General features: G+C 44.8%; 1 long non-coding RNA gene across 14 annotated transcripts; it reads right to left on the bottom strand.

The window, feature by feature from the left end:
• Positions 1-22,754, bottom strand: LOC123092402 (uncharacterized). 14 transcript variants are annotated; one of them, XR_006444540.1, is made up of 8 exons: positions 22,140-22,753; positions 21,720-21,829; positions 21,199-21,318; positions 10,690-10,854; positions 9,708-9,812; positions 9,173-9,249; positions 8,850-8,976; positions 1-91 (listed from the first exon to the last, which is right to left on the bottom strand). It is a non-coding gene; the product is annotated as an uncharacterized lncRNA (long non-coding RNA). The 14 variants fall into 14 exon arrangements; XR_006444533.1 differs by having other exon boundaries at positions 73-91; positions 9,082-9,249; XR_006444541.1 differs by lacking the exon at positions 1-91 and adding an exon at positions 3,869-5,128 and having other exon boundaries at positions 9,130-9,249; positions 22,140-22,754.
• Between the last annotated feature and the right edge of the window lie 1,380 nt (positions 22,755-24,134).

The raw sequence follows: 24,134 nt of genomic DNA, 5'->3' as shown, positions 1-24,134 counted from the left end.
AGGCATCTAGAGATGGAGCCCGAGGTACTGCTCCGCTGTGATGGAGGGTTTCGTCGTTGAAGCAGCTCCGATGAGTTGTATGACACCGAGGCTGAAGCAGGACAAGAGAGACAACGTTAACCTAAGTGTAATTCTAATAGCATCTCCAATACATGACGTAAAATACATAACCACAAAGTGCTAGATGTAAAATACATCAGCTGCTCATCTCTGAAGTTAACTATCGAAACTGAATTTAACTGTCGAAACTGAACTTAACTGTCGAAACTGAACTTAACTGTCGAAACTGAATTTTGCTGTCGAAACTGAAAACACTAGCAAGGTGAGGCTACACGTCGGTCGACTGACTCTTTCATCTCTGGTCAGTCGACTTTTGCAGTCGTTGGATACGAAATCAAGGGCCTGCAGTTCATATTCAACCTCCACCTCCCTGAGCCGCCAACCACCACCGGCCAAACAGCAGCCCCCCGTCGCCCGCGGCTGGCGGTGCGCCGCCCCGCCCGCCCCAAAAACGGTCCCCGCCGTAGGTCTGCCGCCACCCCGGACATCCCTCTAGCCCCCCCCCCCCCGTGCCGAGCTTTTCTCCGGTGATCCCCACGCCACCGCCCCGCCACCGCCGGTGACCACCGCCCCACCCTGAACCCTAAGATAGATAGTGGGGAACCTCTCCGGCGAGCCCCCCTCCATGCTGCGGCTGGTTCATCCTTCACCCCGGCGAGCCCCCCCCCACCCCCTGAAAATCGACTGACCCAAAAGTCGATTCAGTCGACTGAAGTGTAGCTAAATTGGAGCAGCATCGCAAGCAAGAGCAAGAGCAAGAGCAGCAGCGCGAGCAAGAGTAGACCAGGAAGGGGACCGAGAGCAAGAGCAGAGCAGCAGCGCGAGCGAGAGCTAAAGCAGCAATAGCTCCTACTGATGTGGATGTCGCCATCGAGGGAGCGCCGCCGTGAGGAAGTGGCCGACGATGCCGCCGTGGATGGAGTCGCGTCGTGTCGGCTCGGGACCGAGCGCTGGCAGCACCATGAGATCAAATCAAGAAGAAAATGCGGCGATTAGTGTACAACCTCTTTGGTGGCGCCGATTAGGCCGCAACTTCATCCAAAGAAATGGTGATGATGATGCTCTTCCGGTGGTGCAGGTGAAGACGGCAGTGTGGGAATGGAGGTGGCGCGAAAGACAAGGGGAACATTGGGGCAGCTCCTTGGAGGTGGAGGACGGGGTGGTTGAACCGGCGGGACGACGAGATCGATGACGGATCCTCATCAGGTACGATGGATGAGGGATGTCGAGGTGTTGCGGTGGACGACATCGTCGGGGAAGAGGCTCCGGCTGGGTGGCGGACGGAGCAGGGTGTGGGGCTTCGTCGCGGGTTTTCGCGGCCTCGGTGTACGAATGGGTGGGCGAATGGGATGGCAGTGGGGAACCATGGCTTAGGGACGCGCTTGTATGAAATGTGGGGTAAGTTACAAAAGTACCCCCACCGATTTGAGGCGGTTCTTTCGGTTCAGGGGTACCACGAGCATTTCACGTGTCAGGATTTCACAGGAGGTGGGAGTTTTCGCGCGTGTTGTAATTTCGGAATAGCAAGGCGAGGGTTGAGATGGAGGGAGTTGTCGGAGCACGACTGAGACAAAGATATATCTTAAATATTTCGGGCTAACAAGGCGTGGGTTGAATTTTCCGGACAAGCCTAACGTGTACTGTACCGAATCTATGCGCACTACAAATGTCATTCAAAACTTTGAATTCATGTTATGTTCAATTAAAATATTTCACTACGTGTATAATGCATGCAACCTACTCAAATGAACGTTTTAGTGCATTCCAAACGTATATACTACCGCTTCAATATGAACTAAATTTGAATTTGTTTCTCTATTTGAATAAGATCTACAGTAATGATTATTGTGAAGTTAAAGCATTTGAATTCGTTTCTCTGTTTTAATAAGATCTACAATCATTATTATTGTCAAATTAAACCATTGTTTGTGTATTATCTTCACAGCACACCACATGATTAGTCTCGAGTTACATATGAACTATGTGTACTATATGAACTCGAACTCGATTTTTTGAATCCACTTTATGTTGATTTCAAATCACATTACATTTCTAGCTCTAGCTAGATCTTCATAATCTAAACCATGTCTCATATGTATGATGTGTTTATCACATTATGTATGGTGCCCCGCCCCCTACGCCTACAAGTATTTAGATGTGAGTTGCAAACACCACACATTACCACAAATTCAAATAAAATGTGAGAATGTTTGTTATATAGTATTGTTTAGATTGTTCGATATTTAGTTGTAAGCTGCAAACGCCACACATTATCACAAATTCAAATAAAATGTTAGATTGTTTGATGTATAGTATGGTTTAGATTATTCGGCATTTAGCTGTGCGTTTTAAACGCCATGCATTATCACATTATGGTATAACATGTGCACAACACGTGTATCACCACTATATTCATGCATGCATATGTTTAAAACACTACGATCTCCTATTCAAATATATGAATCCGCTTTCATATCAAATTATGATCTTTGTTAGTGTCTTACACCCACACAATCCTCTAACCTTTGTAGCTACCACTAACTTTCTCTCGTGCATGCACACACCCTCCTCGCCCTCCCCCTCCCTCGTCATTCTATCCAACGGGCACATTCATTTTTTCTTTAGGTTGTTCTCCTAGAGTCTCCACAACTCCTTTCCGACACACACCGATCGATAAACCTCTCCAGTGATGCCTGCCTACAACATACACACACACCTTCAATCTCCTCATTTATGTGTCCTTGCCTCGTGTCTCTCATACGGTCGCACACACGTGTAAACTCTCACCCCTCTTTTCATCGATCTCACAACCGCACACTCCTCCCCCTATCTAGCTAGTAGCTGGGCCTCTCTCACCACCTCCTAGCTCCATTCTCTCTGTCTATCCGTCTCGCTGGGCCTTATTTGCCTCTAACAAATGGACGTACACCGACCGATCTCTCGCTATACATATAGCTAGCTAGGTCCTTATAACTCGTTTTTACCGACGCGTCCATTGATCTACCTCATTAGTTATGTCTCTCCCTTCCTCCGACAACAACAATTGATCTATGATCTAGTTAGTTTTGGTTACCAAACACATGGTTCCCATTCATCATCCATGGATGCGTCCCGACAGATCTATCACGCACAGGCACACACAGAAACACATCCCCACTCTTATTAATAACATTGCAGTTCCACCCTTAGTTTGTCTAGTAGGCCTCTCCCACCATCTTCAAGAAGCAACTCCATCACCCATCCAGCACTCTACCCCTCTCCCTCCCTCTCTCTCTCTCTGTCCCATCATATTTCCCGTCCTTCAGTTATGTATGGATGTCGACCGATCTCCCTCAAGACATAGCTGGGTCTCTCCTTCTCAACATATATACGAGTCGTTCTACCTCTATAGTTAGGCCTCTGCCTACCCCTCCCCCCCTCCCCCCCCACACACACTGATACATCGAGTGCTCTAGTCATGTCTCCCTGCCACACACAAACTTGACATTTGCCCTCTAACATTCTGGTAGGTCAGTCGCCTATATCTTTGAGTTGCACACACACACAATTTCGATGGCTCTCTTCATCGATCTCGCACCCACCCACTTGATCCTCTCTTCGACTCTATCAATATCTATGACCCCTCCCTCTCTTTCTCGTGGATTGCCCGACCCTCTATATATGATACTAGTTGACCCGTTGCGCCAAATGGCATAGAGACCTGCTGAAGACATGTTGACGATGAAAATATTTTCATGCTACAAGAACCTTCAACTAAATCATGCTATTTTTTAAACATGTTTATTACGTTGTTAAATAATAGTCTGGGAAAAGGGAAACTTTGCATGATATGCATATGTTCAGTTTGAAAATATGGGCACTATGATGAGAGAGTAAAGTTGGCATGGTTGTATTTTTTTAGCAAGTTTGGAAACATGGTTATCATGATGAGAAATCTAGCCATGCATATTTTTCCTGCAAAAAAGGAGGGGAAAAGATAAGAAACCTAAGAAAAAATATGTCTTTGTTGTGCATATACGGAGATATAGGGATCAGGAGGTATTAGGATAGCCCATATGTTATTTAGCCCAACCCACGTAGAGCGATGCCTGTGGCCCATAAGGAGCTAAATATGAAGCGGCAGGGGGCGGAGCCAGCGAAGACTGTCTATCCCTTTCCTTTTTTTCTCAGTTCATCAGCTGGGTAACAAAATGGCGCAGAGAGCAATCTGAACATATACACAAATCCTAGGTGCGAAGAGTATCTTAACCACGCCTCTGGTTTTAGCTAAAACTTGCTTTTTAAGATATAGCAGTACATAAAAACACAATGAACATCGGAATGAGAATTTATTCTTCTGAAATTAATATGGCATGGGACAGAAAAAAATCCTATACGACCGGGTCGTACGAACCCAATCGTGAGACCTACTCCAGTGCTCGCCAACTTCCCGCCCGAATCTTAATGCAACAGGCGTCTCCTTCCCGCTTCCCTGTTTCATTCCTTATCTCCTCCAATGCCCCCAAAATCCGGCCGCTGGTCATGCCATTCTCGCCACTGCCTGACCGCATGGCGGCGGCCGTGCGACACATCGTCCCTGATGTACCACCACGGGCTACCCATCCATCTGCTCCATCACGCGCAAAGTCAGCCATGGCGACGAACTGCACGGCACCTCGGAGCTGGCACAACGGCTATCCATCGGGCATCCTGGTGACGATGCGTAGTCGGCCATGGAAACAAACTCCAGCCCATCCATCACGCGATTGATCCCCTTTATTGTCGAGGGCATGGATGTGAAGATCAATGTGTGATGTATAGGTCCAGCAATAAGTTTTGTAACAGCCTGTGTGGTATCTTTCTCTACTACTTCTTTCAACCATCATTGATAGTTGAGGCCCTCAGGGTTTTCAGTAACAAAAATGTGAACTGTTGTGGTCCAGAACTGAACCATGTATATTGGCATAAGGGTATTGATCGGCCTGAAATCCTTTGTTGGCTGGGTGCCACTCTGTCGCTGCCATTTACTTGTAGGAACATAAAAATGACTATATCCTTTTGTTCTGTAACTATATGCTTGCTTTGTTACCTAACAATTGGCCAACATGTATTGTCAAACCTTATGAATTTGTCTCTGACAAGCCTGGAATGTTCACGCCAAATTGTTGACAACACACCAGTGAAATTGCAAAGAAAATAGTGGACAACAACAAATGTCACAACTCATTTATCCCAAGAGTATACAGTAGGCCACCTCTTATAGGGGAACAAAATTTAGAAGAAAAATAAACATGAACTGCCTTTTTTTTCAGTTTTTTACAGCACACACCAACAATTAGGCATGAACAATCAAGAATGACTCTGAAAGATGATCCGGAATGACTGAATATGTTGCCAATACAATGGTGTCATCTAGGTCCAATGAAACTTATGTTTTTCTCAATATAATGGAAAGCAACAACACACAAGTTATATGTTTGAGGATGAGTAAACTATTTTCAGAAATGGACATTGTATGTGAGCTCGTTAATCAGCATATAGGTAATTAGGCATACATGCTTGTAGGTCGTATTCTTGGCAGATGAACACTACTAGGGAAAACGCTATACACAGAGGTATAGCAGTAGCGTTGGTCAAAACTCGGCGCTAGCGCTACTTAGTAGTAGCGCTTGTTGCAAAACCACGCTACAATCATTATTTTAATAGTAGCGCGTCTTCAAAGAAAAGCACTACTACTAAAATTCTCTCACTAGTGCCGGTAGGCTAGGAATAGTAGCAGCGCTTCTCCCAGAAGCACGCTACTACTAAAAACATTGTAGCAGCGCGTTTCTTCTTTACAGCGCTACTGCTATGTAAAAGAAAATAAATAGAAAAATAAGTAGAAAAGTAAATTAAAATGAAAGAAATAGAAAAAGGAGAAATGAAAAAAAAAGAAAATGTAAAGAAAACAAAAGAAAAAGAAAAAGAAAACAAAAAGGGTTAGCTGCAGCGCGTTTCTCTGGAACACACTATAGCTATCTTAGCTATAGCGCGTTTCAGCAAAACGCGCTGCTGCTAGTTTGACTCAAATCCCGGCGGCCCTGGCTCAAAATTTCGCTAAGTCCTTTCCCCCCCTCTCTACTCCCCCCTGTCCCCCAACTGCTCCATCGCTGCCGTTGCCCTGCTGCGCGCCTTCGACCACACCACCGCCGCCCGCCGCCCGAGGCCTCCTTCGACCACACCGCCGCCGCCCGCCGCCTTCGACCACACCGCCGCCGCCCGAGGCCGCCCCCTTGACCTCACAGCCGCCGCCCGAGGCCGTCGTCGACCTTACTGTCGCCTCCCTCAAGCTCGCCGCCGCCGCCCTCGACCTCACCGCCGCTGCCCGAGCCAGAGCCTGCCCTCGCCGCCGACCGTAAGGCTATGTCTCTCCTGTCCCTACCCTCCTATTTCTCTCTGCTAGGCCAATTATATATATGTGTTGATACTGTGTTGATGTTCATATGAACCCTAGGTGTTCATATGAACCCTAGAATTTTTTAGGGCAGTAGGCATTTTATAGCATTTAGGAAAAATGATTTGCAATTTTTTTAGAAGATTAGCTAGGGCAATTTTTATGAAAATTCCTAAACAGTAATTCCATTTAGCTTTGAATTAATAGAGGGTATATAAATAATAGTAGCATTTAGATTTAAATTAACAGAGGATATAAACAAAAAAACACTTAGCTATAAAAAAATATTTTGACTACAGACCTGAATTTGTTCCAAATTTCATTCAAATGAAATTTGAATTATTTGGACTATGGACCTGAATATTTTTGAAGAAATTGGGTGTAGGTACTAAGGTCTTGCTGTGGAAATTCTGGTGAGGTCAAAAGGGTTAGAGAAAATGTAGTTCCTAGACTTTTAGCTTTAGACAAAAAACAAAAGTATTTAGCTATAAATTAAAAAGGTAGCTATGGCATTTAGCTATAAACAAAAAACAGAATTGTTTTTCTTTTCAAAAACTTGGTCAAACAGAACAGTAGCTATATGTCATTGATGTTCATTTGCATATTTCATTATTGTTGATTATATCTTTTCATTGAAGTGGACATGTTATATGCAAATTCCTCAATAGTGTTTGCTCATGTTATATCATTTCATTGAAGTTGTTCGATTGTGCCCAAGTGGCTTTGTTGTTTCCAGGGAATGATGCTGAGTGGCCTATGTTTTGCCGGAATGTTGATTCATTTCTGTTCCGGCAAATTTCAGGTTCTCGATTTGTCCAGTTTTTACAAAGGTCATGCCGAAATTGTTTAGATGGATGACGATGTATTTGCAAGTAATCAAGGACTTGTATCGCTATTTTCGAGATGATGATGAGAGACCACTTTGTGTTAGATGATGATTATGATGAGACTATTTGTATATATATGCTATGATTATATTCGTGGTTTCGCAGGCATTTGTATGTGTATCATGATGACATTTCTATGTGCTAAAGATTCTTCTATAAAGCCTATTCAAATACAAAACAAATATGCCCAAAAAAACAAAAAACATGTTAAATTAGCAGTAGCCAGTGTATAGAAGTTAGCAGCAGCGCCGCTATAGCAGTAGCGCGTTGCTACAAAGGGCGCTAGAGCTACTAGCAGTAGCGTGCTCCCAGTAACCGCGCTGCTGCTACACTTGTGTAGCAGTAGCGCCGGTGACCACGCGCTACTACTATATGTTAGCTGTAGCGCCTTATTAGTAGCACCCCACCCCGCGCTACTGATACACCTAGAACCCGTGCTGGTGCTAGCCTTTTCCCTAGTAGTGGAAGATTCCTTTTTACCAGAAGAAAAATGAAAAAATCATCAACTATCCTACTTGTGTTCCTGATTGTTTGGTCTCCTTGAGTGAAACAAATCTCAGGGACATTTCTACATAGCACTGAATCTTGATAGATACAGACATGCATAGCAACAAACTTAATTTGGTTCTTGTCTTCCTCTTGCCATCCCGCTGATCAACTACCTTTTGGTTCTTCCATGCTCTGTTAATGTATAAGATAATAATTTCAGTACAAGCATATCTAGCAGAATAAATGGTTTGAGTTTCAATCTGGATTTGCAAACAGGGAAGGGTGGACGAGGCGGGGGCGACCACCGCGCCCGGCACCATTGGTGGCAAGGCTCCCAGGGGAAAGTGGTGCGGGTGCGCTGTGCCGTCGGGCGGTGGCGAGAATGGCATGACCAGCGGCTGGATTTTGGGTGCATTGGAGGAGATAAGGAGTGAAACATGGAAGCGAGGAAGGAGACGCCTGTTGCATTAAGATTCGGACGGACAGTTGGCGAGTGCTGGAGTGGGTCTCACGATCGGGTCCATACGACTTGGTCGTATAGGATTTTTTTTCCGCATGGGACTGCTATGGACAATGATGGAACATTTATGGTGACACAGTTTTCAGAAATGTTTTTCATTGTCATAGTGAATCTTAGGGAAAATGGACTTTCAATCAACTTCATAGTGGATCTTAGGGAAAAATTCCTATGCCACTAATTAAAAATCCTATTATACAACACTGACAAGTGCGACCCTGTTTTCATCAAAACAATATTACTAATTCTTTTGGTTGCAATGAAACACCGAAAACCCGGCTCGAGCACATTTGAATAATAATATTGTTTGGTATTTACATACCTGTAAAATTACATACTCATATATCAATCTTTCAAAGTATAATAATTTTTCAGGTCTGGACAGATTCAAGCGACTGAAAGAATATTATCCTTTTTAGTTAAAATTAAATAGCTTAATCTTCTATCAGATTTACATGGGCCTTAGGGTATAGAACAGACTTACAGTTGGATAGTAATTCGTGAAAACAGAGTAACCAGTGATAATCAAATCCATTACTGCATCAAGGTACTTTTTCACATGATCATGCCATAAAGGCATTCCAGATTTGCAGAAGAAAGGTAGGAAACTCCTACAAAGCAGCAAGAAAAGCACCCAGATTCAGAGCAGTTGGGAACGAATAAATTCAGAAATAGATAATTAGTAAACATTGAGATTGCACGTGTTCTATGGCTACCTGCCTTATCTTGTTAAGTAACTCATTCAAAGACATATAGTAGCTCACTGATTAGTAGGTGGCGGTGTTCTAGATGGTCGTCCCTTCTCACCTTGGGCTCTCTGAATAAGTGATTATGTATTACCAAATCCAATGATGGCTAGCTCCATGAAGATCATACCTGTACCACTGCAAGCAAGCAAGCCAGCTGTTAGATCTATTTGTCCATATAAGATAGGAGTAGGAATACATGCATATCCTGCTATATGTCATTCAAAATTTCATTTTTTGAATATGTTAGCCTACTAATTGCATTGGGACAAATTTGTAGAAGAAGCTAATCAGGGCATCTCCAATGCAAGAGTGCTTGTTCGGCGCTTAGGCAAGAAAAATAATAATAACAGAATTAGCATCGATCTATCAGCCTGCTTAAGTGAGTTTCGTAGTGGAGTGTTCCTTGCAGTTCAGGAGCACACCGTGGATTCTTGGTCATTTAAATAAAGAGCTTTTTCTCACTTACTCTATTATAATGTGATTGCTAGGTCATGTACTAAGTGTGTTGAAAAGAGAAGTTATTTTGTAGTGAAAATAAAAAAACACGAGTAATCCAAACCAAACCAAGAGCTCAGGTGGTGACGAACACTCACATTGACCTTGTCGAGCTTGCCCTTATTCAGAACCTTGAAAAGTGTGAATCCAGCGGGCGTCTCGAACGACATCAACATCTCCAACCAAGCAGCAACTCAACTCACCTAGATAAAAGCACACCACACAACAAAATCAAAACAAAGACCAAAAATTACAAAGACATGAGAAATGATCAGCATGGAAATATTGTTCAGCAGTCAAACAGTGCCAAAATGATACATTGAGAAATCTATATTGGCATATAACACATGAATATTCCAACGTTAGTCCTGGGACTGCATCGACCAAAATACAAAAAACATTGAATAAATTTGACACATCTTGTCAGTGGAATAAATTTAGAACATATTGTACAATAAATTTGACACATCTGGTTAGTGGAATAAAGTTTGAAGTTATTGTACGCCTTTTGTTATGTTTCCATCACAGTTCAATGCATCACAATAGTTTTCATTTGCTATCATATTTAGTTTTATTAACCATTGCGGATTGTATAATGTTGCATGCAGTACACCATAGACTCCGAAGCACAACAATGAAATGTGTGATTAACCATAGAGGATGATAATAATAATAGAAGAGACGCATTAGCTAAAACAATAAGTACATACATCACATAATCGTTGTATTTATCAGTGGCAAACAAGGAGAACTATGCAAGGAAATAAACCAACCAAATCAGTGGCGTGGAAGGCTAAAGATAACATGGTGAAGAAAAAATATGGAAGCAATATGGGAAGCAAACTAATGAGCTAAGTAGCATGACATCTAAGTCAGCAGCCAACATGGAAGCAAGATGGGAAGCAAACTAAAGACCAGTTTGACCACGATTGAACGGCCATCGAAGGAAGCGATCGGGGGATCCTTCTCCATGCGAGTTGGCTAGGCTCATTATTATTTTAAATGAAGAGATTGCATCGATGAGAAAGAGATTTGTTCATATGGCACATGGATTCTCTCTAGTGTGCTTATATTTCTTACCTCGAGAACCATGGCCTCTAGGATCAACGAGTTGATGCTGCCATAGGTCTGACTGATCCAGGGACAGCAAACCACAAGATCTCCAAGTAATCAGAATCAAAACAATCTGCCCTATCATCAGTTTTAGACTTCTAGTCATCGGAAACTATATGGCCAAAATCTGATCTTCAGAGAGCATAGCGAAAAAATAAATAACCAAAAGGGTTACCCCTGGAAATGCAGTATATGTTGCAAAATAGTCGAGCTCATTATAAACAAATACATAACAGATGCACCATTAATTGCTAAGTTGTTTAAATTTTTGGAATAGAATCATGTGGCCCAAACATATCTTGTATTCCCATTTACGGAATAAAGGAAATCAAAAAAAATTAACAATAATTTATCTTCCATCCTAACAAAAATGGGGTCGCCGGCCTTGATGCTCTTTCTAGGTGGAAAGTGCCACCGTGGAGAAACTTCTGAAGAAAAACAATAGAGAACGATTGACCCTCAGAAGAGTTCAGATAGTTTCCTAAAAAACAAAGCATAATAAATAATAAACAACCATATGTTCACTTGTTCAGGATGTTTTCGGTCATACAGACCGCATTTCTGGTCCCTTTCCCACTATATCTTAACAAGTTCTCTGATCACAGCTACACGGCCATGTGTCATAAAAATACCAGTTTTGTAGAGAACTTGTCGCCAAATGGTGTACCATTATCAAGAAAATTTGGATGAAGGACTGCCAATTCAGCACATGTGTTTAATCTTACCCAAGTGTTTGAACCCCCCAAAGCATCTCATACTAATTCCTTGTCTTCAAATATCATTATGGATGGAAAATAAAAAATAATGAATTAACCAAATACGTGATGCACTTGCTACTGAAAATTACAACGAGTGCACATCAATTAAGCTAAAGAATTTGCAAAGAATGCCTACCACAAGGGACAAAATCTTCAATGAACTGAAATTGCTCTTTACAATGGTGTTGTTGGAAATATGCCCTAGAGGCAATAATAAAATGGTTATTATTATATTTCTTCGTTCATGATAATTGTCTGTTATTCATGCTATAATTGTATTATCCGGAAATCGTAATACATGTGTGAATACATAGACCACAACATGTCCCTAGCGAGCCTCTAGTTGACTTGCTCGTTGATCAACAGATAGTCATGGTTTCCTGACTATGGACATTGGATATCATTGATAACGGGATCACATCATTAGGAGAATGATGTGATGGACAAGACCCAATCCTAAGCATAGCTCAAAGATTGTGTAGTTTGTTTAGCTAGAGTTTTTCCAAATGTCAAGTATCATTTCCTTAGACCATGAGATTGTGCAACTCCCGGATACCGTAGGAGTGCTTTGGGTGTACCAAACGTCACAACGTAACTGGGTGACTATAAAGGTGCACTACGGGTATCTCCGAAAGTGTCTGTTGGGTTGGCACAAATCGAGACTAGGATTTGTCACTCCGTACGATGGAGAGGTATCTCTAGGCCCACTCGGTAATGCATCATCATAATGAGCTCAATGTGACCAAGTGTCTGGTCATGGGATCATGCATTATGGTACGAGTAAAGTGACTTGCCAGTAACGAGATTAAACGAGGTATTGGGATACCGACGATCGAGTCTCGGGCATGTAACATACCGATTGACAAAGGGAATTGTATACGGGGTTATTTGAATCCTCAACATCGTGGTTCATACGATGAGATCATCGAGGAGCATGTGGGAGCCAACATGGGCATCCAGATCCCACTGTTGGTTATTGATCGGAGAGGCGTCTCGGTCATGTCTGCATGTCTCCCGAACCCGTAGGGTCTACACACTTAAGGTTCAGTGACGCTAGGGTTGTAGAGATATGAGTATGTAGTAAACCAAAAGTTGTTCGGAGTCCAAGATGAGATCCCGGACGTCACGAGGAGTTCCGGAATGGTCCGGAGGTAAAGAATTATATATAGGAAGTCGAGTTTCGGCCATCGGGAAAGTTTTTGGGGTCACCGGTATTGTACCGGGACCACCGGAAGGGTCCCGGGGGTCCATCAGGTGGGGCCACCTATCACGGAGGCCCCATGGGCTGAAGTGGGAGGGGAACCAGCCCCTGGTGGGCTGGTGCGCCCCCCCTTGGGACCCCCTGCGCCTAGGGTTGGAAACCCTAGGGGTGGGGGCGCCTCCACTTGCCTTGGGGGGCAAGGCACCCCCTTGGCCGCCGCCCCCCCTTGGAGATTCAATCTCCTAGGGCCGCCGCCCCCCTAGGGGCCCTATATAAAGAGGAGGGAGTGAGGGCAGCCGCACCCATGCACTTGGCGCCTCCCTTCCCCCTTGCTACACCTCTCCCTCTCGCAGACGCTTGGCGAAGCCCGACCAGGATCCCTGCTGTATCCACCACCACACCGTCGTGCTGCTGGATCTTCATCAACCTCTCCTTCCCCCTTGCTGGATCAAGAAGGAGGAGACGTCTGCCTGACCGTATGTGTGTTGAACGCGGAGGTGTCATCTGTTCGGCGCTAGGATCTTCGGTGATTTGGATCACGACGAGTACGACTCCCTCAACCTTGTTCTCTTGAACGCTTCCGCTCGATCTACAAGGGTATGTAGATGAACTCATAGATTGATCTTGGTGAAACCGTAGAATTTTTTTTATTTTCTGCAACGTTCCTCAACAGTGGTATCAGAGCCAGGTTTATGCGTAGTTCTCTTTGCATGAGTAGAACACAAATTTGTTGTGGGCGTAGATGTTGTCAACTTTCTTGCCACTACTAGTATTATTTTGCTTCAGCGGTATTGTGGGATGAAGCGGCCCGTACCGACCTTACACGTACGCTTACGTGAGACGGGTTCCACTGACTGACATGCACTAGTTGCATAAGGTGGCTAGCGGGTGTCTGTCTCTCCCACTTTAGTTGGAGCGGATTCGATGAAAAGGGTCCTTATGAAGGGTAAATAGAAGTTGACAAATCACATTGTGGCTTTTACGTAGGTAAGAAAACGTTCTTGCTAGAACCCTATTGCAACCACGTAAAACATGCAACAACAATTAGAGGACGTCTAACTTGTTTTTGCATCATATGATTTGGGATGTGATATGGCCAAAAGTTGTGATGAAAGATGAATGATATATTGTGATGTATGAGATCATGTTCTTGTAATAGGAATCACGACTTGCATGTCGATGAGTATGACAACCGGCAGGAGCCATAGGAGTTGTCTTAATTATTGTATGACCTGCCTGTCAATGATTTAACGCCAAGTAATTACTTTACTTCATTGCTAAAGCATTGGCCATAGTAGTAGAAGTAATAGTTGGCGAGCAACTTCATGGAGACACGATGATGGAGATCATGATGATGGAGATCATGGTGTCATGCCGGTGAAGAAGATGATCATGGATCCCCTAAGATGGAGATCAAAGGAGCTATATGATATTGGCCATATCATGTCACTCTTTAATTGCATGTGATGTTTATTATGTTTATGCATCTTGTTTACTTAGAACGACGGTAGTAAATAAGATGATCCCTGATAATAATTTCAAGAAAGTGTTCCCCCTAACTATGCACCGTTGCGAAAGTTCGTCGTGTCGAAGCACCACGTGATGATCGGGTGTGATAGATTCTAACGTTCACATACAACGGGTGTAAGATAGATTTACACATGCAAAACACTTAGGTTAACTTGACGAGCCTAGCATGTATAGACATGGCCTAGGAACACAAGAGACCGAAAGGTCAAACATGAGTCGTATGGAAGATACAATCAACATGGAGATGTTCACCGATGATGACTAGTCCGTCTCACATGATGATCGGACACGGCCTAGTCGACTCGGATCATGTATCACTTAGATGACTAGAGGGATGTCTAATCTGAGTGGGAGTTCATTAAATAAATTGATTAGATGAACTTAATTATCATGAACTTAGTCTAAAAAACCTTTGCAAATATGTCTTGTAGATCAAATGGCCAACGCTCATGTCCACCTGAACTTCAACGCGTTCCTAGAGAAAACCAAGCTGAAAGATGATGGCAGCAACTATACGGACTGGGTTCGGAACCTGAGGATCATCCTCACAGCTGCAAAGAAAGATTATATCTTAGAAGCACCGCTAGGTGAAGCTCCCATCCCAGAGAACCAAGACATCATGAATGCTTGGCAGTATCGTGCTGATGATTACTCCCTCGTTCAGTGTGGCATGCTTTACAGCTTAGAACCGGGGCTCCAAAAGCGTTTTGAGCAACACGGAGCATATGAGATGTTCGAAGAGCTGAAAATGGTTTTCCAAGCTCATGCCCGGGTCGAGAGATATGAAGTCTCTGACAAGTTCTTCAGCTCTAAGATGGAGGAAAATAGTTCTGTCAGTGAGCACATACTCAAAATGTCTGGGTTGCACAACCGCTTGACTCAGCTGGGAGTTAATCTCCCGGATGACGCGGTTATTGACAGAATCCTTCAGTCACTTCCACCGAGCTACAAGAGCTATGTGATGAACTTCAATATGCAGGGGATGGAAAAGACCATTCCTGAAGTATATTCAAAGCTGAAATCAGCAGAGGTAGAGATCAAAAAGGAACATCAAGCGTTGATGGTGAATAAAACCACTAAGTTCAAGAAAGGCAAGGGTAAGAAGAACATCAAGAAGGACGGCAAGGAAGTTGCCGCGCCCGGTAAGCCAGCTGCCAGGAAGAAGTCGAAGAACGGACCCAAACCTGAGACTGAGTGCTTTTATTGCAAAGGGAAGGGTCACTGGAAGCGGAACTGCCCCAAATACCTAGCGGACAAGAAGGCCGGTGAGGGAGTCCTGGACTAGGGGGTGTCCGGATAGCCGGACTATCATCATCGGCCGGACTCCAAGACTATGAAGATACAAGATTGAAGACTTCGTCCCATGTCCGGATGGGACTTTCCTTAGCGTGGAAGGCAAGCTTGGCGATACGGATATGTAGATTTCCTACCTTTGTAACCGACTCTGTGTAACCCTAGCCCTCTCCGGTGTCTATATAAACCGGATGGCTTTAGTCCGTAGGAGGAACAACAATCATACCATAGGCTAGCTTCTAGGGTTTAGCCTCCTTGATCTCGTGGTAGATCTACTCTTGTAACCCACATCATCAATATTAATCAAGTACGACGTAGGGTTTTACCTCCATCAAGAGGGCCCGAACCTGGGTAAAAACATCGTGTCCCTCGTCTCCTGTTACCATCCGCCTAGACGCACAGTTCGGGACCCCCTACCCGAGATCCGCCGGTTTTGACACCGACAGCCGGCAACACTAAAGGTATATGTGATATACATGTAATTGATGTGTACCTTACCAGTGCTCATAGTAGCTCCTGGGTATTTGATACCGGTGTCGTTGCTCATATTTGTATCTCAAAGCACGAGCTGCTGAATAAGCAGAGACTGGCGAAGGACGAGGTGACGATGCGCATCGGGAATGGTTCCAGAGTCGATGTGATCGCCGTCGGCAGGCTACCTCTACATTTACCTACGGGATTAGTTTTAAACCTCAATAATTGTTATTTAGTGCCAGCTTTGAGCATGAACATTGTATCTGGATCTCGTTTAATACGAGATGACTACTCATTTAAATCCTAGAATAATGGTTATTCTATTTATATGAGAGATGTGTTTTATGGTCATGCCCCGATGGTCAATGGTTTATTCTTAATGAATCTCGAACGTGATGTTACACATATTCATAGTGTGAATACCAAAAGATGTAAAGTTGATAACGATAGTCCCACATACTTGTGGCACTGCCGCCTTGGTCACATTGGCGTCAAGCGCATGAAGAAGCTCCATGCTGATGGACTTTTAGAGTCTCTCGATTATGAATCATTTGACACATGCGAGCCATTCCTCATGGGCAAAATGACCAAGACTCCGTTCTCCGGAACAATGGAGCGAGCAACCAACGTATTGGAAATCATACATACTGATGTGTGTGGTCCAATGAGCGTTGAGGCTCGCGGAGGACATCGTTATGTTCTCACTCTCACTGATGACTTGAGTAGATATGGGTATGTCTACTTGATGAAACACAAGTCTGAGACCTTTGAAAAGTTCAAGGAATTTCAGAATGAGGTAGAGAATCAACGTGACCAAAAATAAAGTTCTTACGATCAGATCGTGGAGGAGAATATTTAAGTCATGAATTTGGTACGCACTTAAGGAAATGTGGAATCGTTTCACAACTCACGCCGCCTGGAACACCTCAGCGTAACGGTGTGTCCGAACATCGCAATCGCACTTTATTGGATTTGGTGTGATCTATCATGTCTCTTACCGATTTATCGCTATCTTTTTGGGGATACGCTCTAGAGACAACTACATTCACTTTAAATAGGGCACCGTCTAAATCCGTTGAGACGACACCATATGAATTATGGTTTGGGAAGAAACCTAAGCTGTCGTTTCTAAAAGTTTGGGGATGCGATGCTTATGTCAAGAAACTTCAACCTGAAAAGCTCGAACCCAAGTCGGAAAAATGCGTCTTCATAGGATACCCTAAGGAAACCATTGGGTATACCTTCTACCTTAGATCCGAAGGCAAGATTTTTATTGCCAAGAACGGGTCCTTTCTGGAGAAAGAGTTTCTCCCGAGAGAAGTAAGTAGGACGAAAGTGGAACTTGATGAAGTACTACCTCTTGAACCGGTAAGTAGCGCAGCTCAGGAAGATGTTCCTGTGGTGCCTACACCGACTGGAGAGGAAATTAATGATGATGATCGAGGTACTTCGGATCAAGTTGCTACTGCACTTCGTAGGTCCACAAGGACACGTTCCACACCAGAGTGGTATGGCAACCCTGTCCTGGAAATCATGTTGTTAGACAACGGTGAACCTTCAAACTATGAAGAAGCAATGGCGGGCCCAGATTCCAACAAATGGCTTGAAGCCATGCAATCCGAGATAGAATCCATGTATGAAAACAAAGTATGGACTTTGACAGACTTGCCAGATGATCGGCGAGCGATAGAAAACAAATGGATCTTTAAGAAGAAGACGGACGTAGATGGTAATGTTACCATCTATAAAGCTCGACTTGTCGCCAAGGATTATCGGCAAGTTCAAGGAGTTGACTACGATGAGACTTTCTTGCCCGTAGCGAAGCTGAAGTCCGTCCGAATCATGTTAGGAATTGCCGCATACTATGATTATGAGATATGGCAGATGGACGTCAAAACGGCATTCCTTAACGATTATCTTAAGGAAGAACTGTATATGATGCAGCCGGAAGGTTTTGTCGATCCTAAGAATGCTAACAACGTATGCAAGCTCCAGCGATCCATTTATGGGCTGGTGCAAGCATCTCGGAGTTGGAACATTTGCTTTGATGAGATGATCAAAGCGTTTGGGTTTATGCAGACTTATGGAGAAGTCTACGTTTACAAGAAAGTGAGTGGGAGCTCTGTAGCATTTCTCATATTATATGTAGATGACATACTTTTGATGGGAAATGATATAGAACTTTTGGACAGCATCAAGGCCTACTTGAATAAGTGTTTTTCAATTAAGGACCTTGGAGAAGCTGCTTACATATTAGGCATCAAGATCTATAGGGATAGATCATGACGCCTCATAGGTCTTTCACAAAGCACATACCTTGATAAGATATTGAAGAAGTTCAATATGGATCAGTCCAAGAAAGGGTTCTTGCCTGTATTGCAAGGTGTGAGATTGAGCTCGGCTCAATGCCCGACCATGGCAGAAGATAAAGAAGAGATGAGTGTCATCCCCTATGCCTCAGCCATAGGATCTATTATGTATGCCATGCTGTGTACCAGACCTGATGTAAACCTTGCTGTAAGTTTGGTAGGAAGGTACCAAAGTAATCCTGGCAAGGAACACTGGACAGCGGTCAAGAATATCCTGAAGTACCTGAAAAGGACAAAGGACATGTTTCTCGTCTATGGAGGTGACGAAGAGCTCGCCGTAAAGGGTTATGTCGATGCTAGCTTCGACACAGATCTGGATGACTCGAAGTCACAAACCGGATACGTGTATATTTTGAATGGTGGGGCAGTAAGCTGGTGCAGTTGCAAGCAAAGCGTCGTGGCGGGATCTACATGTGAAGCGGAGTACATGGCAGCCTCAGAGGCAGCGCATGAAGCAATATGGGTGAAGGAGTTCATCACCGACCTAGGAGTCATACCCAATGCGTCGGGGCCGATCAAACTCTTCTGTGACAACACTGGAGTTATTGCACTTGCCAAGGAGCCCAGGTTTCACAAGAAGACCAGGCACATCAAGCGTCGCTTCAACTCCATTCATGAAAATGTTCAAGATGGAGACATAGATATTTGTAAAGTACATACGGACCTAAATGTGGCAGATCCGTTGACTAAACCTCTCCCTAGGGCAAAACATGAATAATACCAGAATTCCATGGGTGTTTGATTCATCACAATGTAACTAGATTATTGAAGTCTAGTGCAAGTGGGAGACTATTGGAAATATGCCCTAGAGGCAATAATAAAATGGTTATTATTATATTTCTTTGTTCATGATAATTGGCTGTTATTCATGCTATAATTGTATTATCCGAAAATCGTAATACACGTGTGAATACATAGACCACAACATGTCCCTAGTGAGCCTCTAGTTGACTAGCTCGTTGATTAACAGATATTTATGGTTTCCTAACTATGGACATTGGATGTAATTGATAACGGGATCACATCATTAGGAGAACGATGTGATGGACAAAACCCAATCCTAAGCATAGCTCAAAGATCGTGTTGTTCGTTTAGCTAGAGTTTTTCCAAATGTCAAGTTTCATTTCCTTAGACCATGAGATTGTGCAACTCCCGGATACTATAGGAGTGCTTTGGGTGTACCAAACGTCACAACGTAATTGGGTGACTATAAAGGTGCACTATGGGTATCTCCAAAAGTGTCTGTTGGGTTGGCACGAATCGAGACGGGGATTTGTCACTCCGTATGACAAAGAGGTATCTCTGGGCCCACTCGGTAATGCATCATCATAATGAGCTCAATGTGACCAAGTGTCTGGTCATGGTATCATGCATTACGGTACGAGTAAAGTGACTTTCGGGTAACGAGATTAAACAAGGAATTGGGATACCGATGATCGAGTCTCGGCCATGTAACATACCGATTGACAAAGGGAATTATATACGGGGTTGTTTGAATCCTCGACATCATGGTAAAGGGTTACGTCGTGGTTCATCCGATGAGATCATCGAAGAGCATGTGGGAGCCAACATGGGTATCCAGATCCCGCTATTGGTTATTTACCGGAGAGGCATCTCGGTCATGTCTGCATGTCTCCCGAACCCGTAGGGTCTACACACTTAAGGTTCGGTAATGCTAGGGTTGTAGAGATATGAGTATGCAGTAAACCGAAAGTTGTTCGGAGTCCCGGATGAGATCTCGGACGTCACGAGGAGTTCCGGAATGGTCCGGAGGTAAAGAATTATATATAGGAAGTCGAGTTTCGGCCATGGGAAAGTTTCGGGGGTCACCAGTATTGTACTGGGACCACCGGAAGGGTCCCGGGGGTCCACCGGGTGGGGCCACCTATCCCGGAGGGCCCCATGGGCTGAAGTGGGAGGGGAACCAGCCCCTGGTGGGCTGGTGCGCCCCCCCTTGGGCCCCCCTGTGCCTAGGGTTGGAAACCCTAGGGGTGGGGGGCGCCTCCACTTGCCTTGGGGGGCAAGGCACCCCCTTGGCCGCTGCCCCCCCTTGGAGATTCAATCTCCTAGGGCCGGCGCCCCCCTAGGGTCCCTATATAAAGAGGGGGGAGGGAGGACAGCCGCACCCATGCACTTCGCGCCTCCCTTCCCCCTTGCTACACCTCTCCCTCTAGCAGACGCTTGGCGAAGCCCTACCGAGATCCCTGCTGCATCCACCACCACGCCATCGTGCTGCTGGATCTTCATCAACATCTCCTTCCCCCTTGCTGGATCAAGAAGGAGGAGACGTCTCCCTGACCGTACGTGTGTTGAACGCGAAGGTGCCATCCGTTCGGCGCTAGGATCTTCGGTGATTTGGATCACGACGAGTACGACTCCCTCAACCCTGTTCTCTTGAATGCTCCCGCTCGATCTACAAGGGTATGTAGATCCACTCCTCTCTCTCGTTGCTAGATGAACTCATAGATTGATCTTGGTGAAACCGTAGATTTTTTTATTTTCTGCAACGTTCCCCAACAGGTGTTTCAACTAATACCACTATTTTCTACGTACTATTAAGTTCTTAATTCTTTTATTTTACAACAGAGAGGATTTTTTGGTCTATTGGTACATATGATTTATGTCTTTCACATTCCACCAAGATTATGATAGGACTTGGAGTTACAGGTAAGTTGTAGTCTGTAATAGGTACTATAGTCTGTAAGAGGCACAACGATGAAACATTATTTTTTGAGGGAAGTTGCTTAATGTAAGGAAGAAAATATTTGAACCTAGCTACAGACCAATATCAATCTCTATATCTGGGAATTGGGATGAAGACTTAGAGAGTTGAGGAGACGGAGAAACATACCTAGTACAAATTCCATTGCAGCCTTCTTTCATTTCCCTCGTCACCGATAAGCACGTTGCTGACATTAGGTGCCAAGTTGCCTCTTGAATATCCACGAGGAATAGCAGCAACAAGAAAACCCTGAAATTGTATTTAAATGGCTCAGCTAACTAACTATGGTGTAGCAAAAATAAAATGGCCATATCTAGGCAAGAAGTTTTGGCCAAAATCTAATGCAACATTGCAGCATGGTACGCGAAAATGCAGGAAAAGAGCAGAAGGTGCTGAAAGGACATGGGACACACATAGACTATGGGGACAAACGAAATTGCTAATGGTGATACTTATTACCTGAACAGACATTCACATTCATTGGTGTGGCACTTAGTCGTAACTAAAATGCATGGATATAACAAAATGTTGGTGATCCACAATAATAGACACTTGAAGCCCCATGTTGTAATTGTAACTAAGCATAGATATAACAAAATATTAAAGATTAGATATTTATTTAGGAATCAATGAAGAACAAGCAGGTTCACCTCTTCCCCTTCCTTCTCTGGAAGCAAACTGGGGATGCATTGCTCCCTGTAGGGTTCAACAAGGAAGTCTACAACTAATCCCAGTATGATAGATCCATCCCATACAATGCCTGAAACCAGCAAACACCAGGATGATGATTAGAACTCTGAATTCATACACAGATTAAGGAGAAACACACACAAAGCTTTGATACAAAGTTCAGTTTGCATCCTCTCCGAGGAAAAGGTAGCCCATCCTCACCGTCATCCTTCTAGAAAGTGCATAAACTTGGACTTATAATTAAGAAATTGCCACACATTAGTAAGCATGCACACATCACACACGCTGCAAGTAAGGCAGAACCGCGAGACCAGAGACGATATGTCACGGTGGTGACCTGCACAACTCATGTGGAGTATGGAGAGGAGGGACAGGCCTACCTGGACGGTGTCGCTCTTCCAGGGCACCGACCGGCGAAAGAAGACGACAGCGCAAAATCCTGGGGTCACGCACTCATCCCATCTCCATGGCCTGTCTCCTCTCCTTCCTTCTCTCCTGCAGGGACGGATCCATGGGGTCGCTCTCTGCCTGGAGGTTCCCACCACCGTCGGAGAACCTCGCCTCCATGCCTGCACGCCATCCATCGAGATGGGTGTGATGCGGGAGGATGGAGGAAGCGAGCCTGGAGGCAGTTTGGGGACCGGAGCGCTGCAGCTTTGACTGGATCTCTAGTCTCGCTGCTCCCCCATGTCCGAAGGAGCTCGTCATCACCTCGCATCGATCGATCCACCGTTGGGGGGCCCGGATCTCCTCTTCCTCATCCAGATCCTGGTCTGCTGCTTCGCACCATGGAGGGGCGTGCCTCCTGAAGAGGCCATGGCGGCAGTAGGGACGCGGTATGGCAGGTGGAGAGGAGGCGGCTAGCGCGTTTAGGGAGGAAGGGAGGGAGAGGGGAGGCGGCAGGTGGAGAGGAGGCGGCCGGCACGTTTGGGGAGGAAGGGAGGGAGAGGGGAGGCGGCTGCATGGATTTGGGAGCACTGGAAAGGGTAGGGTTTGTGCGGGGCGGTGACCAATGGGTGTGGCTCTCGCACGATCTCTCGCAAACAGCGCGATGTGCACGCGGCGTGCAGGGACAGGGTGCGCAGGTTGACCCGGCCAACCAGCACATCGCATGAGCCCACACGTCATTGGCCAAGGCAAGGTTACCACACGGTGAAAATGAGCAGCGCAACCATCCGATGTTCCAGATCACGTAGAAGACTATTTTGACCACCATCCAACGGCCAACGAAGGCTTAAATCAGGGGAGCATCCTGGAGGTGAGTTGGCTAGCCTCTGTATTGTTTTAAATGGATAGGCCTCCATTTCACACACATTTCATGCAAAATTTTGTTTGAGATGTCATCGACACATATTCCTACAAATAATTCATGAAATCAACCCCCCACCCCACCCCACCCCCACCCCAAAACAAAAAACACTCACGAATGTGCTTTGTATCTCTCACACACACCCACGTAGGTGGGCGACATGCACGAAGAGAAGATTTGCATGCACGACACATGTACTCCCATCTCTTTCCCAACCACACCCGCGCGGATACACAATGGAGCTCATTTCTGTACGAAAAAGGCATCCCACGTGGTAATTTGGTACGTGTACTGGTTGTCCACTTGGTGGAGGGAGGATCATCTACCATGGGTGAACAAACAAATTGCGACTTGATGCGTTATGTTAAATTAAAAATAGAGGCAAACCATGTGGGGCCTACCTTAGAGGCAAGGCTCTATACACTGGAGTACTTTTGATGTGTCCCGTCAACTCGCAAAACGAGGAGAAGCTTTCTTAGTACACCGTCTCCCCCGCCCATGGGCGCGGTGACTCGCAGGATGAGGTGAAGCTTGCTCCGCCTTACGCCCGCTCCCTCGCCCATGCGCGCTGTGGCTCAAAAGACGAGGAGAAAAAATTACTACTCCCTCCATTTACTCCTCGTCCCTACTACCTTGGTTATAGAGATTATATCATATTGTTTGGAATATATATATGTCCTTTAGTAGATTTCAATATGAACTACTAGTACATACTCCAAACACTGATGTATATAGACGTATTTTAGAGTGTAGATTCACTCATTTTGCTCCGTATGTAGCAGTCTCCCTCGTCCCTCGACCCTCACCCATGTGGTGGACGTGCAACAATTCATTCGGTCTCATATAGCCAGAACGATATATACTGCACTACCATTATTGCTCGACTTCCCGAAGAGGCGAAGAGCCAATCACAAGGTTAATATTGTGGAGATGCCAAGCACAAGGTTATAGGAGAACGAGTAGTAGGTGCCGCGTCATTTATAAATAAAGTTTTTTTTTTCAGTGGCACGTACGCAATATGATAGGTTCATATGGAGAGAAAAGGAAACTGCTCCACTATATACAT

Source organism: Triticum aestivum, chromosome 4B, assembly GCF_018294505.1.
Source record: "Triticum aestivum cultivar Chinese Spring chromosome 4B, IWGSC CS RefSeq v2.1, whole genome shotgun sequence".
Classification (NCBI taxonomy): Eukaryota; Viridiplantae; Streptophyta; class Magnoliopsida; order Poales; family Poaceae; genus Triticum; species Triticum aestivum.
The sequence above is the reverse complement of the archived record's forward strand: the minus strand, read 5'-3'. Positions and strand labels throughout refer to the sequence as shown.